Below are 15,872 nucleotides of genomic sequence, written 5' to 3' on the forward strand. Positions count from 1 at the left end.
GTATTGATACCCTGTTTGGGTGTGCTTACAGGGTATGCCTAGAAAAAACTACAATGCCCATAAATGCCAACCAACCACCCGCACCAACCCTCTTACCAACCACCTCCCCTCGCCGCCCTTCTGTCAACTCATAAATTGTGCGGCACATGTGTGTGCTGGCAATTTATTTTCATCTATTCGCATGTAGTCAAAATGTGAAAATCGCTTTTCGCCAGACAATTGCGAGCGAAATCGATTGCAAAAGTCAAAAAAAAAAAGACGAGGAAAAACTTATGCGCCGACCGACTGACTGACTCTGAAACATTAACACACACACTTACACACACACACACACACACACACACACTTACACATGCAGGCAGTCTGCCACAAATTTTCGACTTTTCTGCTGTAGGCCATAATTATAAGTAACGGGGGAAAAACATGTGAAAATTTGATTAAAAACTAACGTCAAGGTAATTGCCAAATGGCAAATGGCGAACGGACCAACTGTCAGTTATTTGTTGTTGTTGTTGTTGTTGTTGTTGCGGGTTGTTTTTGTTTTTGTTGTTATTGTTGTTGTTGCGGCTGTGGCTGCTCCTGTGCCTTGCACGTGGCACGTTGCGCATACGACGCGTTGACCCGCAAGTATTTGCTGTGTGTGTGTGAGAGAGCGAGCGAGAGAGAGAGAGAGAGAGAGAGAGAGAGAAAGAGACAGAGAGAGCGAGAGAGGGAGAAGGAGTAAGCGTAATTATATCGCAAGTGCTCGACTGGCAGATACCCAGTAGCCGGCGCACAGCTTTCAATTCTCTTGAATGCAAGTCTTTCTCTTTCCTCTGGAAAGGGGGAACGTATCAATAACCAGGCCTGGCAGACCAAACGATATTTATCGGTCAATTATTAGATTCGATGACAATACGAATGTGTATTGAAGAGCAACTAGCTTCTATTCAGAACAAGTTAAGAGAACATATCGATAAACAATTCGTTGTTATTTTTATGAATATAGCAGTAGATATCGATAAACAAACATATTTGTTTTGTTTTGAAAATAAGAGAAGAAATCATTTAACAATTAATTGTTGTGTTGGTGAAAATACGATTATATATTGTGATACATAGTCAAACAAAGAAAGCTGGGTTTTCTTCAAATCGATATTTATTGATTAGATGAAAATGAGGGAAGCTATCGATAAACAATTAATTGTTAATTGGCGAGAGTATGTATTATAAAACTATAGTTCAGCTTTTGTAGGTACTGTGGAAGATAATTAAAAATGGATACCAGGGCTTCAAAGATGTATCGATAAGCTGTAAAATAAGAGTTGCTATCGATAGACAATCAATCGATATCGATAAACAATTAATTGTTATTACGCGTTTGATAGGCGGGAATATGTATTCAAAAACTGAAGTCTCTACCTTTCTAAGTCTAAAATGGAAAACCAAGTCTTTAAATCAATATATATATTGATATGAAGAAAATAAGGCTAGCTATCGATAAACAATTAATGGTTGCTTCGATGAAATAGAGAGTGCATATCGATAAGTAGTTAATTGCTATTTTGCTGTTAATAACAACAGATATCGATAAGCAATTAATTGTTATTTCAATTTAAAAATATGATAAAGAATATGTATTTAAAAACTGAAATCCCTAGCTATTGCACTAACTGAGGCAGACAGATGGAAGGTTGGCATGGCGGCATAGTGTAAGCCAATCAATTTAAGTGGTTGGGGTTGCTTCCTTGTGCCTGTTACATGCAGTGCGCATAAATAATATGCCCCATCTAGGCGCATTTTCAATGGGTGGGCTGCGCTTTAAAGCATATCAAGTGCAGTGGCAAGTATTTGGGTCTTTGGAGCAAGTGCAAAGCAATTGACGCCTCGGTAAAAAGATTACGCGATTTAAGTGCAGCGCGTCAATCTTCATCAGCCGCCGCGCATAGCTAAAAAAGATGACTGCAATGAAAATCTAAACAAAACTAAAGAGATAAAAACAAATGGATAAACTAAATAGCTGAAATTTGAATCTAAAACTGAAGGCGTGAGGCTATATCTCGACCTGGAATTGCAAGTGGACGTTGAGCTGAGTCGAGCAGAGCCAAGCTGGGCTGAGCTGGGCTGAAACGTTGCCAGGTCAACGCAGCAGGAAATATTTAGACCTAAGAAGATGCTGCTACTTAATTTGCGCGCTTGTGTTTGTGTGTGTGTGTTTTTTATATGCCCATATCTATTGCAATTTGACTTTAATTAAACTGTGCATTTTTTTCAATTGCTTTGATTTAATTATTTTTTATATTTCCTACACCCACCCACGTTCCATTTCGCGTTTTGCCTGCAGCTCTGCCGTTTGCTGGAATGCCCTGCAAAGCGTTTTAAGCCAGAGCTTGTGCCTAATCGGATCAGGCATAAATTACCATTTAAGTCGAGTTCAATTGCATTTAGCACTGTTGCCATTTAAAATTGATTGATCTGATTGCAGTTATTAGTTTAACTTCTGGCAATGGCGAATTAGTGGCGAAATCAATGAGTGCTTGCCAACTAAATTGAACATTAAGTTTTTAATACAGATCCATAATCAGTTAATAGGAAATTTAACAGCCAGTATTAGAGATATTTTGCCTTTGCACCCTGTAGCTACTAGCCTTTAGCACCTTTCCTATAAATGCCAACCTTTTAGTCCTACTCTTTGGGTTTTACCCCATAGATAGCAACCTTTGGGTGCTCCCTTTGGGCTTTCATGGGTACTTCCCAACAGCCACAACTCTTTACGACTCTATTCTAGAGATAACACCCTGCAGATACTGCCAAACCTTTGTCTTCACATTGGGCTTTTTAGCAATAAAGGGAACAATTAGGGCTTTATTCCAGAGCCCCCAATTAATGCAGCTCTTTGTGTTATACGATATAAGATAGGTTTGAGCCTTATTTTGTAGTTCACAGCTCCGGTCTAGTCTCGCTTTGTTTTGCTGTCCTCTCAGTTTAAATAGTTAGAACAATTAACAAAAGGTTACAGACCAACAGTTCATTATTAAATCATATTTTCTTATTCGATTGTGCCTTGTGCCGCAACAGAAAACTTCTCACGTTAGCTACTTAGCTCGATATCGCCCACCCCAATCTCTGTCTGGCAAATGACTTGTGTCAGGTAATTTGCGATCCATTTACTGGACCCTGCGGCTTACCGGACCGAGCTGAACGGGAGCCCGGTTTCCACCTGCGACCCGCTGAGCACAAACAATGGCAGGAAATTAAATTCCATGTTACAATAGGCAAAAGCAAACAACGCAAATGGAAGGTTATCTAGTCTAGAATATTATGTAGATATATTTATATTGAAAAATATGTGGTGCATGCTCCCACACACAAACACACACACACACACATACAGGCACACACATAGTTAGAGATGTGACACCTGCATGCGAATCAGGCAGAGATTTTAAATGGGTTTGAAGCGTTTTGCATGGGAAACGCGACAATGCCAAAGTTCAAACTGAAGCTGAGGCTGAGGCTGTCGCAATTGCTGACGTTGTCATTGTTAGGGTATATCATTGTTTTGAGCACTAAATAAATCTGTCTTGTTTACATGTTTACACACACACACACACACACATGTACATATATATATATGCTTTAGATGTATCTACATAGTGGCTACAATATGCAACTTATTTAAATGTTGTGCGACCCTCCAACAGCCGCTGGAGGGTCTGGGCGTAGAGCACGTCGCCACAGTTTTTGGTTAACAGTGGAAACAGGGATCCAAGGCAGAAGCAGCGCGTCTAGTCAATACCCTGTATGTTGCCCTAGGCAGAACATTTTGATGAAACATCAAGAAAACTATATTCGCCAATAACTACTTGGAATATAAAGAGATGTTATCAAGAGCCGAGCGAGTAGCAAAAATTCATTCGGAATGTCTGAGCTAGCGAGCAGGCAAAAGGATCGAATCCCTGTGAAGGGCTTTATTTACCACAAGCCAAACCTTGAGCAGGGTTAGTTGGATCAACAAAAACCGAAGCTGCAAAAAGAGTTTGTCCTGACTAACTGATTGTTCTATCAGCCTGCTTGTCTGAGCGTCGAACTAGCAAGCGTGCGGTCGCTGGTTCAAATCCAATTTGATATTTTCAACATGAATGCAGGCTTATTGAAAACACCTTGAAAACTTGAAAGCATGCTGCGAACTGAAGGCTGTTTTCACAGTTGTTAAAAGACGAAACTTAAGTCGACATCCATGTTAACCCTTTTGGCACACTTTATGACTACAGGGTATTGGCAGAGCAACAATGATAACAGGAAAAGTAGAGAAAAGGACAAAAAAAAAAAAAAGAAATGCCATCACGCCCGTCGACTGTTGATCCTGGGCGCTTTGATGTTTTAACAAAGTCGTCGTCGTCGCCGCCAACAGCATCAGATTTTTGTAGAGCTTGCCACGCAGAGAGACTTTGACGACGTTGACGGCATCGAGCGGCCTGTTGTGGCAAGCACTGGCCTCTGCCACAACATATCACACACACACACACACACACACACACACAGAAAGAGAGAGAGCGCGTTTGGGCATGCCGCTCACGTTTTGGCAATTTCTCATAAAACAAACGACCATTAACGCCTTTAAGTTGTCGGCAGACTTTTGACGTGGCTCCACGTTTTGGTGGCAACATCATGGGGTTGGGCGCTGGAGTTGAGGGGTTGGGGTTGCGTTTGGGTTTTTGGCAACTGTGGCGCGTGTGCGGCTCCAGAGCGCGGGTGTCACTTTGTTCGTGCCACATATTAAGTTGTCAGCTGCAGCAAGTGGCCCAATGCCTGGCGCCCGGCACACTTTTTGATCAACTAAGCCACGTTTAATGGGCAAATTTTTGGCTGCCGCTGGCTGACCAGTTGCGTTGCAACACAGCTGTGGCAAGTGGCAAGTGCCAACTATTGAGTGATGTGCATATGAAGCGCATAAAAGAAACCAACACGCAGCCAGGTAGTCGAGGGGGCGTGGGGCGGGGGCGTGGCAAGCTGCCTGCCTGCCATAACAAAGCCAATTTGCGTGCGTAATTTGTGGCACTTAGACGCTACGTGCCGCACAGCGCTGCCACACAGCCTGTGCTGCTGCCAGGTGGCAACGTTATGCCTTGTCATTTGTCTGCATTAAGTAGTTTTCTGATGCGACTGGGTGACGGCGCGGGGGTGGGAGGGGGTGGAAGTGGCTCCTGCAGCCAATTTGTAATTGAGCATTAGCTACTTGCCCACCCCCCCCCTGCCTTTGGGCAATTGTGCATAATTAATGTGGCCAATTAGCTGACAATTTGCTGCAAAAGATTCGATTAAAGAAATGAAAATGTTTTGCATTTGCATGCAACCAAAAATATATACCCTGTAAATGTGAAATAACAAGAAAATGGCCAGGCAATACTTTTTACATTTTCGCTGCAGCGTAAGCACAAAAATCAGCAGCAAGTGAAATGTTGCCTTCAGTTTTCATGTATTTGGCATGCCTAGAGCATGATTTTTTCGTGACATGAGTTTGGCTAATTTTTGAAAAAAGGAACGAGCATGCAAAGAGACAAAATTGAGTTTTTGCTTGCCAAATTCATGCATGCGGCATGCGTTCTACAATCACATGCATATGCCGTATATGTCATAAAAACTTAAGCCTGAACGTATGTTTATGTTGGTCATAAAATGGCTTAAATGTACAAGCAGCAACAGGCAGCGGCTGGCGATTTTGGAGTTTAATTTTAGATTTCCTGTGAAATTCAACACACTGAAGCACATTTTAATGCTGGGTAACTGCCAGTCGAGCACTTTGAGTACTTTGAGCTGCAACCTTTTGGCTGAGAGCATTAAATTTAGAGTTGTGATGTCATGACACGACTGAACTACGGCTCAGAGCTCAGTTTCCAGCTAAAACAGAGCCAACATTCGAGCAATTTTCCGTTTAGTAGATCATTTATGTCGACCTGTGTGTGTGTGTGTGCTTAGGCAATTTGATACTTGAACGCAAGCTGACGAACTTTTTACACGTTTTTAGCCTTAATTATTATGATGATCTTTATGCTTTTCATATTTTTCACTTTTTTTTTTTTTGAGGGTTTTCGCGGTATTTTGGCGCAATTTATTGTTGCTAAGTTTTATGCGCAGTTTTAATGTAGCGTATTTTTCCTCTTCTTCTTTAGTTTTTTTTTTTTTTTTTTTTGTAAGCATTTGCTGTACTCTGTAATAATCGTATTGTCGGTGCTCAGTCGTTTCGTTTTGGCATTTTAATGTCTCTACGTTTCAGCCTTTTTATGGCAGCTGCTCAGCTTATTCGCCACGTGTTGTGCGTGTGTGTGCGTGTGTGCGTGTGTGTGTGTGCGTGTGGCATTGCTATAAATGTTGCATTCCTATGTTTCAGTTGTTGCATACATATTTATAGAAATGACTTCAGGCCAGCAGCATCTAAAGAGCCAAGCAAAAAAAAATCAGCTATGCACTTTGCGCCGAGTTGGCAGCGCCGAACAGGAAGAAGAAGCGCACAGCAACAGCTAAAGCCGCGAATTCTATCAAGAATATACGGATTTAGGAGCTTATCCATATGATCGAGATCTATATTTATGAGTGTCCGTACTTGAAGGTGAAACAAGTTTGATTTGTGAAAAATAAGTTCTCTTAACTGCAGGACATATTTTTGTGTATATTGGAAATATATGAAGCGAACCTCTTTCAACAACTTACAACCGCGACTGATTCTCGATAAAGTAACAGCCGAGTTTGTTTTCAACTATCCGTCAATGCAGCCAATGTCTTGGGCTGTACACACAATTTGTTGCCCTGCAATTTGCATATACATAGATCGGGCAATAAACAAAAAAGTTCATCAATAAATCATTTGCCAGGCATGGTTTCCGGCTAAAGGAGGAAACAGAAGCAAACGCGTGTTTGTCATCTGATTAACGCGTATTTTGATAGCTGCCAAATGAATAGTGTATGCGACGCTCTGTGCTGTGCTGTGCTGGCCTAATAAGGCGCCACAAGTTGCAGGCTCAACTCGGCTCGACCGCACGGCTTGGCTTAGCTCCGAGACCTCTGATGAGTCCGTTGCGATTAAGGCTGCCCTGAAATCTGAGCTCAATTAGTGGTAAATTTACCCGCCTCCATCCCTTCACCAAAAAAAAAAAAAAAAAAAAATTATATAAAATACATACAAGACCAGAGTCGGGGCCAGAGTCAGAATCAGAGTTTGTGCTGGCGCGTGCTCCACGTAAATTATCAAAAATTTAATTTGACCAACAACAACAATCAAGAGGAGCAGCTAAGACAGCAGCAACAACAACAACAACAACAACAACAATAAGAGGACGAAACTATATACGTATATCTATTTATATATGTATATGCATATAAATATATGTGTATAGCTAAATGTGAGAGCTGTTGAAAGGCTGCCGTGAAACAATTTTGCGGGCGAGCGTGCTTCACTTTTAATTTGTCAAACTTTGGCAAGTTGGGCCGAGACCCGTTGCCAACAGGCAGCAGCAGCAGCAGCAGCAGCAGCAGCAGTTACCTGATGTTACCTGCTGCTGCCAGCTGCTGGCTGCTATTGTTACTGCTGCCGGGCGTTGCGTCTGCGGCGCAATTAGCAATCTGACCTTTTAACCCTTTTGCGGCCGCCCCAAACGCCAGACAGACGACCTTGTAACCACAGCAACTCCGCACTTTTGGGCCGAAGCCAGCAGCGGCAGCGGCAGCAGCTGCAGTTTAACCAGCTGCAGAGCTATCATGTGGCAACAACAACAATAATAAATATATTGCGAATTGGACATTTGAATGTCAGTGAATGATGCTAAATGAACTGTGCAATCACAATAAATCAAATGTTGCCACACACAAAGCACAGTATAAAGTTGCATGATTCCTTCGAATATCTGCCAGTTAAAAGGATGTTTGCAGGCGCAGCCAACTTAACAGCTTGCATGCTGCCAGACTGTAAAAGTACTGTTGGGCGAGTTTGGCTTTTAAAATCGTTCATATGCACCTGCATATGCATATTCATATTCATATTCATATTTATATTCATATTCATATTCATATTCATATTCATATTCATATTCATATTCATATTCATATTCATATTCATATTCATATTCATATTCATATTCATATTCATATTCATATTCATATTCATATTCATATTCATATTCATATTCATATTCATATTAATATTCATATTCATATTCATACCCATATTCATATTCATATTCATACTGATACTCATACTCATATTCATATTCATATTCATATTCATACTCATACTCATACTCATACTCATATTCAAATTCATATTCATATTCATATTCATATTCATATTCATATTCATATTTATATTCATATTCATATTCATATTCATATTCATATTCATATTCATATTCATATTCATATTCATATTCATATTCATATTCATATTCATATTCATATTCATATTCATATTCATACCCATATTCATATTCATATTCATACTGATACTCATACTCATACTCATATTCATATTCATATTCATACTCATACTCATACTCATACTCATACTCATACTCATATTCATATTCATATTCATATTCATATTCATATTCACATTCACATTCACACTCACAGTCACATTCACATTCATATTCATACCCATATTCATATTCATATTCATATTCATATTCATATTCATATTCATATTCATATACATTTTCATAATCATATTCATATTCATATTCATATTCATATTCATACTCATACTCATATTCACATTCACATTCATATTCATATTCATATGCATACCCATATTCATATTCATATTCACGCACAAAATGTTTCTCAACACTAACAAATATTGAGAAAATTTTCGCTCGTCAGTGTTGTAAATGTGCAAAATGTGATCGCATATTGACGCCAATTTGAATATTTTGGCTTCAATCGAGTTGATTCATTAATTGATCTAATTTTTGAACGATCTGTTTTTTTGCAGCTCTTGCACTGGCCTTGCTGGAGATCTTGCATAATTTAAGAGTCTACCGTCAACCGTCAGCAGTAGCAGTCAGTAGTCAGTGTTAAGAATTTTGAGTCACGCTCACAAATCAAACAGTTGATAACTGTTTAACCAAAATACATAGCCAATGACAAACTCGGTTGACATACTCAGTTGACGCAGCTGAAGCTGATGAGTGAATGCTTTGAATAGTGATAAATATAGTGGGCCATTTACTCATTGCAGTTGTTGGGCTTTTGTGTACACTATTCAGATAAAAAGTAATATGCTTGTTTGAAAACTAAATTGTTGCACTATTTTATTTATTATTTTTTTTTTTGCTTAGCTGAAGGTCTAGTTAGCGCATTTTTTAAATAAGCTGCAGTTAACAGCGCTTCAGCGCACTTTGTTGCATCGATATATGGACCATGTCGGTGAAATATTGCAATTGCCCAACACTGTCAGATTTTTGGCATTTGTAATAACCAAAGTTAACATTAAGAATCACTTTATGCGCTTAGCCTTGCATTTGGCATGTGCCATAGTCACAACAGAACACTTAACAGCATTGTTTTATTTTGTTGCTCTCATTTCTATTTAATAGTGCTGTAAAATTATGCGCATGCGTATGCAAAACTTAAATTATTTGGAATGTTAAATTGGTAAGATGATCACAGAAATACTTCATTCACAACACTGCATGGGTGTTACCTTAAGTAAATTCCAACTTAAGTTGAATTAGCTGTAAAGCAACTTAATCTGCGCATATAGCTCAACCTTTGATGGAATAGTGTTGAAAACGTAAGCGTAGTACAGCAGTTTACAACACTGGTCGTGACCGCAAGCGCGATGCTGGCGTTTCTTTCTGCTCGAACGTGTCCCCATTTCTTCACAGTCGTATGGTAAATGATTTTTAAAGGGGCTTCCCCAACTGATTGTTGCACGCGCTGTGCTCAAATTTGTGTTATTAGCAAGCAAAAATAATAAACATTTATAGAAACGAGAGAGCCCTAGCCGACTAGTAAATACCCCTAACCCTGCGCCAAGCTGCCTTCTATTAATGTTTACACCAATAAATAGTTTATCCAAACAAAAGCAGAAGCTTCAAACTGTAATACATTATGATCAATGCATTCTTCATTCAGTTCGGGGTCTTTAGAGTCCGTTCTTAATTACATTTTCAGGGCCTAAAATAAACGCATTAAATAATTGGGCATATACCAGAATATACTATACGAGTTCCTACATCTTAATATTAGGATTAGGCACTTGGCGATATTAATCGATATATTGTGAAATAGTCAAACTTATCCCAAGCTCTGAGCTTTAAGCTCTGCATAGAAAATTGTTGTTATTTTCCAAATTCCACTAAGCGCGTTATATATATTTGCTTACGGCCAGTATACCCTTTCTTTTTGCCATTTTTCAATGGGCATCAAAACAAAAATCGAAAAACCAAAGAAAATCGCAACACAGTTGCCAGCGGAGGCAGCGCAAATCGATGATGTCATGGAGTATGCGCGATATGATATCATTGTTGCTGCTGTTGTTGTTGCTGTTGTTGCAAATGCAATGCATAAATCATGATGCCCGCCTCTGGCGCTAGCCGCATGCAGTTTGTATTTATTTGCAATTAGTTGCGGCTATGAATCCATCTCGACTTTTGACTTCAACCTGGCCGACAGCCAGCTGTTCAACGATCAGCGATCACCAAACACTGATCACCGAACACCGATCACTGATCAGCGATCACTCACTGCTGCAGCTGATCATCATTATGATCAAAAGGTTCGCTTAAGCTGCAAGCGTATGTATATTTTTTTTTGGCCATCCATTAATCAAATCCAGCCGCAATTCGGCCATCAAGATGTTAACAGCTAAATTATATAGCTGTAAAACGGCTAACATTTTGGCTGCAGCTGGCGCCGGCGGGTTCAACGTTTGCGGTAATTACACCATGCAACATGCCACACATTTTTGGCTTAAATATCAAAGTATTTTCTGTATTTGTATATGATTTTTTTCTATGGGATCTTAAGTAACTTCGGAGCTTGAAGTCCGATCCTAATGAAATTTTCAGAGCATAAATATAACATATTAATGTGTGTAGATACCTCGCATTTAGCGTAGAAAAATAGGTATACAAAAGTGTGGCAGATCCCATTTGTTGACCTCAGTTCTTCGGGTCTTGCGAGCGCGCTTAACTTTGTTTGACAGTGTCGCAGTTAGTCAGCGGCTGTAACCACTTGCCGGCGGATAGCGATGCATATCGTAAATGGCAGTCGCTCGCCAAAATGCCGGCTTAGATGGCGACGCCAACGTCGACGCCGACTGCGATGGCGGCGCGTCGCCGCGTGGAGCGTGTTTAATTGCGTGCAATTTGTTTTAGGCCCGTGCAAAGCTACCAATTCACACACACACACATACACACAGCGCAGCGCACACACACACACATAGGCAACCAGTCAGACAGACAGATAGATAGACGCGCAAGTACAGTGCAACCTCGCTGCAAGCGCCAAAGCGACCTCTTTTCTAACAACAAAATTAGCCCAAAAGAGCGTTAGTTAAAAAACATTTCAGAATATATTTTATCGCTTCGCTTCGGCTTTTCTTTTCCATATCGATAAATATCGATTTTCAAAATTCATTTCTTGTGCATAACTCGAGAACTTTAGTAGCTAGAGTTGCCAAATCTGCGGGAAAAACACTTGATTTTCGAGGCAAAGCCTTGTCCTGAACATTTCATGCAGATCGAACTCTAAGCTCTCGCATTAATGGAGACTGCAAATACTTATAAGTTGTATAGCTTGTGGCTAGGTACAGGGTATCTGCCAGCAGGAAGTGCACGACTGCGGCACTTTTGATGGTTTTCTCTCGCTTCACTCGGTCCGTTTAGGCAGCGTTCACTGTACTGCTTGCATTTAAGTAACTGACAAATAAATATCTGCGGCTGTTGCTGTTTATGTTTCTGTTTGTGGGTGGCGGGTTTATTTTTTGCTGGGGGCCTGTGTTATATGTTACAGCCGTGCCGTGTGTGTGTGTGTGTGTGTGTGCATTCATTTTTATTTGTATGCAATTTCTGTTCGGTTTAGCATTACAGCAACTCATTAGGCACGCACAGACGACGGCGACGCCGGCGAGTCAGCGGCATCGTTCTAGGTCAGTCTGGCGACTGTTCACAGTTGCCTGTTAACAGTAACTGTAACTGTGACTGCGACTTGTGACTGCGACTTGTGACTGTGACTTGTGACGCTGTATGCGTTGACTGCGACGCTGCTTCAAAGTTCACTTGCTTTTTATGTTTTGTCTCAACTTTAAACTTAATTACCTGGCTGGTGAGTGTGCACACACACACATACACACACACACTCGCACACACTCGCACACACTCGCACACACACGCACACGCCTGGTCAGCAAGTACGCATAGTTGAGTTATTGTTTAATAGCCTCAGCAAAGTTATTTTTATTTTTATATTTATTTTCGTTGACGGTTTGTTGTTGTGTTTTTGTTTTTTTATTATTATTATTTTGTGTGCTTAACTTCCTCATGGGCATTCGCCAAGAGGCGGCAACACTGCACAACATGGCTGCGAATTGTGTTGACTGCTGCTGGGGACATCCGAGCATATGGGCATGCATATGAATTCTACACTCGCACAACGAATGTGTGTGTTAATTTCGAAATACGATCTCTGCCCTTTGCAGGGCATTTGGTATAAACCAAAAGTTGACTGAACTTTTGCGAACATGTCAATGCACTCAAAACTATATACACAGCCATACAATACACAATATAAAGTGTAACATAGTTAGTTTGGATTGTTAATCAAACAATTTCTAGTCTAGGAAATTCAATATATCAAACATTCTTTGCAGCTGAAATTACACTCTCGCAATTTTATGCACAGGCTGTTAACATTCACAAGTAGTGCCAAGTGAATGAGACATAACAGAGCGTCGCATAACATTATGTTAGCAATAGCATAAAGTGTCTGGTTAACATGAGCACAGTATCAAAAGCAAATGCTTACATTTGCAGATAACATATTTTGTTGTACTCAAATTTCGTCGCATTGAATTAAGTATAAATTATGTGTGTCTGCATTTATTAATAACATAAATAGTTTAGTACTGATAGTTACAATGTGCTTAACATTACAATGTTCATAACATAACAATGTACATAAAATAACAGAGGATGCATAACATAACAGCACATAAGTATGTTAATGCAGATAGCATAAGCTATAGACATGTTAACAGGCATAGCATGTCATATTTAAACGTAAATTAATTCGTATTGGGGAACACATTAACATTGAGCTGATCTCAATACTTTGTTACTTAGCTAAACACAGCAGAGGCAGCATTTGCATTTGCTCGTAACATACTGGAACTATGTTAATGGACTGTCATTTAACAGGAAAAAAAAACGTATTAAAAGCTCGTTAGGTAAACCTCAATATTCAGTCAGAAAACCGCAATTAAAATTCTAAGAAAACATCTCAAAATGTAAGTAAGCTTTAAGTACATAACTTAACGTATTTCATTGCATTTGCACAAAGAACAAAAGAAAGAAAGAAAACAACAAAAATGTACAAAATACAATAACAAGCAAATTATTACAGAGAGCAAAACAACTTTTGGCCTTTGCATGATGATTTACACACACGAACAAACAGCATCCCGCAATCGATCATACTGACTGTTACTGAATGCTGACAAACAGATTTGTCCGACAGCCTCTGTCCGTGCGTGTCTCTGACCCAGGGCCACTTATGAGGTCAATAATGCGTTGCGGACAGTGTAAACGCTGGCCGTATCAATAAATTAAATATTGACGTAGCGAACGCAGCCGGCGATTAAGTTATCTAGAAATGCGGACGCCACAGCGCACGCACTCCAGTAAACGTTGCCCCAAACCGCAACCCCCCCCCCCCCCCTCCGCCCCTTCGACTACCCTGCCACCCATCGCCCTTGCCAGTGCTGCCAGAGTCCAGAAATGTGGCCCGGCTCGCGTTCTAGTTGAGCAAAAAATTTGTTTCAGCTTATCGCTTAGCCTTACCCGATATTACCTCATCAGAACTAATCGCATACGAAAAATCAAAAATGAAGTAAAAAAAAAAAAAACCAACTAACAAAAAAAACATAAAAAAAAACGATATGAAAATCCACTGAAATCAATCAAATTGGCAAAAAAAAAAAAAAATACATTTGAGGCCTACCAAATTGCTTGAGCTATAAAAAAAAAGACAGAAGAAGAAGACTTAAAGCGTATGCAAAAGGCGTCCAGCATGGAAATTGGGATATAATTTGAGGCATTTGGCTTGAGCCGGCTTAGAGTTAAGACGGTGGGGGAGGGAGGAGAGCGGGCGGGGGGGGCAAGCATAGAAGCTGCATAAATTAATGGGCACTCCAAAGGCCATAAAGAAGCCACACTTGAAGCCAGACTCTCGACTCGAACTCGGACAACGACTGAAGCCGCGTTTGGCGATTGTTTTTTTCTTCTTATTTTTATTTATTTTCATTTCATTTTTATTTTTGCCGCGACGTGTTTGGCGCACAAAGTGGGCGCTGGTTTTGATTTCAGTTGCGGGCCGCACATGCAAAGCACGTTGCCATTGCCCAAGCGAGCCAAATGTGGGCGCTGTAGTCGACCAGCAGATACCCTATGCTACAGAGTTGCTTGACCTGATAGAGAAAGCGGAAAGAAGGAGAAATAAGCTGGATCTTTCTCTCTCTTTCAACTCTCGGTCTCAGCTTCTTTGACTTCTCTCTCTCCCACTCTCTCTCTCTATCTTTCTGTCTCTTTCGCCATGCCAACAAAAGCCCCTGACATATTTGTTAATGTATATACCCCGAATACCCTGTAAATACGCAAGGCTCGACTTTTGCTGGTTAAACACATTTAACATAATCTCTTCTTCTTATTTTTGCAGCCATGTCATGCGTACAGGGTATAAATATACAAGAATTGAGCCCAGCTAAAAACCTTAGCATGCCAAAACCGCTGAAAAACTCAGCTGTTTGCTGCACTTGGCCAAAACAACAATTTTTTGTTTAGAAAAGTTCATTTTACTATCGTAATTCGTAAAAAGGCATGCTGCACGCATGAATTTGGCAGCCAGAAACTCAGCTGGCGCAAAAGTAAAAGCGAGTAAATTGTAAACAATTGCACAATTGCAGCTGATATTTAGGCTTACGGTTCGCTGAAAAAGTCACGGGCTAGTCGATCAAATGCTGCAAATTTCCTGGACACAATTCGTTTCTTCTATTGTTATCGTTGTTGTTGTTGTTGCTGTTGTTGTTGCTGTTGTTTGTTTGCTTGCAAACAAAACTAACCTCAAAATGTGGCTGCTAAGAATGAGGTTCATTATGAAGCTCATGACTGCAGTTGCCGCAGGCCAATGTTGGGAAGAGCGGAGCTGCGAATGCCTGCAGTTCGAGTGCAGCAGCCAGCGCGGCACAAAGGCCGCAACCACTCTCTCCCCCACCCGCCTCCACTACCTGGTAAACTGCAGTTGTTGTCATCGTCGCCAAATGCAACGTCATCCTGCTTATTAAAGGTATTACACCTACACAACAGGCAACAACAACAACAACAACAACAACAACAACAACAACAGCAGCAGCTGACAACAAGTAAACGTAATTACGAGAGGAACCCCAGCCTCAGTCCCAACCTGAATAGCTGCCACTGCAACCGACCCCCCCCCCCCTCCCCCCTTCCTACTTTGTGGCAGTCTCTGCCTCCTCCTCCTCGGCAAACAGCCTCTATCCCGGAGCATGCCTTTGCCCCCTCCTCAGGCTCCGCCTCTGCCTCTGACCCCCGCTTAACTTCAGCTCCTGCCTGCACCTCTGTGCCAGTCTCAGCCTCAACCTCTGTCGGTGCCAGAGTCTG

At 40.8% G+C, this 15,872-nt stretch overlaps 1 protein-coding gene across 28 annotated transcripts in view; it reads right to left on the reverse strand.

The window, feature by feature from the left end:
* trol (terribly reduced optic lobes) overlaps window positions 1-15,872 on the reverse strand; it is a 125,502-nt gene that overhangs the window by 90,864 nt on the left and 18,766 nt on the right. The window lies entirely within an intron of this gene.

The sequence above is a fragment of the Drosophila virilis genome, chromosome X, assembly GCF_030788295.1.
Source record: "Drosophila virilis strain 15010-1051.87 chromosome X, Dvir_AGI_RSII-ME, whole genome shotgun sequence".
Classification (NCBI taxonomy): Eukaryota; Metazoa; Arthropoda; class Insecta; order Diptera; family Drosophilidae; genus Drosophila; species Drosophila virilis.